The sequence below is a fragment of the Theobroma cacao genome, chromosome 2 (genome assembly GCF_000208745.1).
Source record: "Theobroma cacao cultivar B97-61/B2 chromosome 2, Criollo_cocoa_genome_V2, whole genome shotgun sequence".
NCBI classification, from domain to species: domain Eukaryota; kingdom Viridiplantae; phylum Streptophyta; class Magnoliopsida; order Malvales; family Malvaceae; genus Theobroma; species Theobroma cacao.
Window position 1 is genome coordinate 24168962 of NC_030851.1, and position 4689 is coordinate 24173650.

A 4689-nucleotide genomic window follows, 5' to 3' on the forward strand; every position below is an offset into this window, starting at 1 on the left:
GCAAGTGGAAGTGGGAACATATTGCTATGGACTTTGTAACGAGTTTGCCTCGAACCAGTGAGGGATATGATTCAATTTGGATAGCAGTGGACCGGTTAACAAAGTCAGCTCATTTTCTTCCGGTTAAGACTACTTATGGGGCTGCCCAATACGCTCAAGTTTATGTGGATGAGATAGTGCGACTACATGGTATTCCCATTTTTATAGTATCTGACAGAGGAGCTCAGTTTACTAGTAGATTTTGGGGAAAGTTGCAAGAAGCATTGGGCACTAAGTTGGATTTCAGCACAGCTTTCCACCCTCAGACTGATGGACAGTCTGAACGGACCATATAGACATTGGAGGATATGTTGAGGGCTTGTGTGATAGACCTTGGTGTCAGGTGGGAACAATATCTACCCTTAGTGGAATTTGCCAACAACAACAGTTTCCAAACTAGCATCCAAATGGCACCATTTGAGGCCTTATATGGACGAAGATGTAGGTCACCCATTGGATGGCTAGAGGTGGGAGAAAAGAAACTTTTGGGGCTTGAATTGGTGCAGGATGCAACCGAGAAAATACACATGATCAGTCAGAGGATGTTAACAGCATAAAGTAGACAGAAATGATATGCTGATAACCAACGGAGAGACTTGGAGTTCCAAGTAGGAGATCATGTATTTTTGAAAGTTTCGCCAACTAAAGGGGTAATGAGGTTTGGCAAGAAAGGGAAGTTAAGTCCTCAGTATATAGGGCCATTCGAGATCTTAGAAAGGGTTGGAGCGGTGGCTTATCGTTTGGCATTACAGCCAGACCTTTCAAATATTCATCCCGTGTTTCATGTGTCCATGCTTAGGAAGTACAACCGAGATCCATCACATGTAATACGGTATGAAACCATTCAATTGCAAGATGATCTAACCTATGAGGAACAACCGGTAGCTATCCTTGATAGGCAAGTTAAAAAGCTCCGTTCAAAGGATGTAGCCTCAGTGAAAGTGTTGTGGCGGAATCACACTAGCGAGGAGGTAACGTGGGAAGCTGAGGATGAGATGCGGACAAAGCATCCACACCTCTTCGATATGTAAAGGTAAGCCACTCTACATTGAATTTAAATTCGGGGACCGAATTTTTATTAGTGGGGGAGAATGTGAGACCCTGTCAAGCTCGATTAAAAGACGGTATTGTACCGAGTGGTACAACTAAGTTAAATCGAGCCTTGAACTAGTTCAAATAGAAATTCTAAGAGGAATTTGAAAATTTTAAAACCAACAGAATGGCTTAGAATAGTGATTTGGAGTTCAAGGTCCAGTTTGGAGTCCATCAGAAAATTGACCAATTAGGGACAAAACGGTCATTTTACCATTTGATGATAAAATGGAGATTTTTAGCCAAGATTTGATCACATTTGACCAAGAATAATTATATGAAATATAATTATGATTATTGGAGTATAAAATGATGTTTAGTAGTGAAAAATTGTGATTCCCGGTATTTATGGAGCAGAAGGGCAAAATGGTAATTTTGCCACTAGAGGACTAAACGAAAATTTTTTTAAACAATTTTTGCCCCATTTGGTTAATATTGATCAATATTAGTGTTATTTTAGGTTGAAAAGTAGAAATAATGAGATTCCGGTACATTTCGGAGTATAAGGGCAAAATCGTAATTTTTTTGTCTCGGGGGCAAATCAGTAAAATTTTCGGCCCAGCACTTGTCAAGACCAAGGGATTTTAATTGTGGTAGGATTGGATAAATACCAGAATATTTGTGGTGGAAAATTAAGAAGAAAAAGTCAAAAAGTTAAAAATTGGGCCAATAAGCATGTGACACGTGGCATGCTTGATTATTTTATTATTTTCTATAGAAATCAGCCCATTAAATCCCCAATTCCCTCACCATATTCGGCCTAGACATCCAGCAACAAGAAAAAAGGAAGAACAAAAGGAAAAACAAGAAAACCTAGGTGGAAATTCAAAGAAAAAGTGAAGAAATCAAGGAAACAAGCTAGGTAAGTTAAAATTTCTTTAATTCTCCTTGATACCTAGCTTACCCATGCTTTTGTTCTTGATTTCCATGGTTGAATATTGAGTTATCATGATGAATTCAATTCTGAAAAATGGGTATGGAAGAGGAATTGTTGTTGGAATAATTTGATTTTAGACTATGTTAGTGTTTAGGGATAGTTAAGCATGGTTATGAACAAAAACACAAAAGAAATATTCAATTTCTCTAGGGTTCCTTGTTGGCCGAACCATGAGGGCTGAATATCAATGGGGGATTGTTTTTATTTCAAGGAAAATGGCATGGAAAATGATGAAGTAAGGTGAAACGGTTATGTAGAAAAAAATTCGATGCTAGTACACCAAATGACCAAATTTTTTCTATAAGGAATTGTGAGGGTTCTAATGCTGAATTTGGCTTTATTTAAATGTATGTGGTAAATTAAGGTATTAGAGGAGAAATGAATTAATTTGGAGGTGATTTGGACACAATCGCCGATTAATCGGGTGATCGGTCGAATTTAATCGATACCGTGATTAAGCGGTAATCGGACATATTTTTGCATTTACATATCAAGCATTAGTAGTTTAAATTAATTTATATCAATTTAGGGACAATATAGTAAATTCCTCGACTTTGTTATTTGTCAAGGTGGTGAGACGTCCGGAAAAGGCAAAGGAATTACGCCTGAGGACTATTAGTCAGAGTTCACCCGGAATCCGAATTTTCGACACCTGTGAGTGGACTGCCTATCAAAATTGTTTTGGGAATATGACTGTTTTGAACAAAGTGTTTGAATGATTTTATGCAATTTTTCATGAAAATGAATGCCTTGGGAACAAGCTTTTGAGAAAAGGTTTATGTTATGAAATGTGGTTATTATGGATTTCTATGTGGTTGTATTATGTTGATATACATATATGCTTGAATATAATGTTGTGTAATTATGTTGACTCGACTATGTGCGAGTAGGGAGTGCGCATAAGCCGAGGATGACCCGGTTATGTGCGAGTAGGGAGTGCGCATAACCCGGTGATGACCCAGCCATGTGCGAGTAGGGAGTGCGCATGAGCTGGTGATGATGATGATGAGCTGGTGATGATGATGGGTTGGTGAGATGATGATGATGGGTATATATATATATATATATATATATACATATGTAAATATGTGTGATATAGCAAATGGATGGACAATGATTTATGGATGTGATGTACATGAAAGTTGAGACATTGTACTTTGAGAATTTTCATGAATGTTAGGTTGATTTTATTAGTTTAGCAGGATGGCTTTTTGTTGAGTGAGGAAAAATGTTTCTCTTGTTGCTTTGTTTTCACTGCATCGAAATTCATGCTCGCTGTAGCGAAAAACTCTGGGGTTTGGAGGGGTTTTAAATAGGAATGAACTAAATTGCATTGTTTTGAAACAAGTGCATCATGATTTTAAATTTTCCCTAATTGTTGCTTGTTCCCTTCCTTGTTCACTCACTGGGTTTATACTCACAATTTTCAAATTCATGTTTTCAGATCACGAGGCAGCCGATAATTAGGACGAGGTGTCCTTGTAGACCTGTGTCCATCTTTTGGTAGGTGTCTCGGCATTCGGTAGCTGTATATTGATCCGAGTCACTCCGCTAGAAGTCGAGTATTATTTTGTTATGTATAAATGAACTTAATGTAAATTTTAAAAGAGTAATGCCAGTACGAGTTGGCAATGTATATCACTATTTTGATTCAAAGTCATGAAATAGGACTTAGTGATAATAAATAGAATCATAAGTAAGATAAATAATAGGCTTGCTTGGGTTTAGTGGATTACGTCCATTGGACTCATGCACCGGTCATGACCCGAAATTTGGGTCGTGACAGTTTCAATGAATCATTTGGGAATTTTATCGATTTTTGCTTTAAAATTTCCTAGGAACAAGTCCTTGATAAAATGTTTGATGTTGTTAAATGTGAAATGTGTAGAAGGATGAATCCATATGTTTTTGTATAATGTTGATATATACATATACTATGTCATAAATGGTACCATTGTGTGACAAATACAACCGTGCATGTGCGAGATGAGTGTGCACTTGTCGGTGATGACGGTGGTGAGGGAGATGGATGGTGATATGTCCGACTATGTGCATGATGTGGTGGGATGCACATGAGCTGGGTGAGATGGGATGTCCGGCTATGTGCACGATGTGGTGGGATGCACATGAGCTGGGTGAGATGCACATGATGAATTTTAAAAATTTGCCATTATTTGCAAATTGATTTTATTGCAACAAGAAACATTCTGTTTATACTGCCTTACTTGGATAATTGCTGGAAATTTTCCTTCTTTCCAATTTCATGCTGAATACGGTTCCTTCATCATCAAATGATTTTGCAACCAAGGGTTTAATGGAGGAATTTTAATAAGAACTTGAACTAAATGGCATTGTTTTTAAATAAGTGCATCATGTTTTCTAAACCATTCCTTGTCATTGCTTGTTCCCTTCCTATGTTCACTCACTGAGTTTATACTCATGTTTTTAAACTTCATGTTTTAGGTTATCTGAGTTAAAGGTGATTGGATCCTAGGACGAGGTACTCCTCCCTATCTATTGCTCGGTAGGTTTGTCATGATACTAAGTGTTAGCACCCACGCCTAGAGTCACTCCGCTGACAGTCAAAGTCTTTGAATGTGTACATGTAAACTGGATGTAAC

The 4689-nt window shown here is 37.7% G+C and overlaps 1 long non-coding RNA gene across 1 annotated transcript; it reads left to right on the forward strand.

Moving 5' to 3' along the window:
• On the forward strand, window positions 1963-3551 carry LOC108660823. Its single transcript, XR_001926515.1, has 3 exons — window positions 1963-1993; window positions 2638-2722; window positions 3513-3551. It is a non-coding gene; the product is annotated as an uncharacterized LOC108660823 (long non-coding RNA).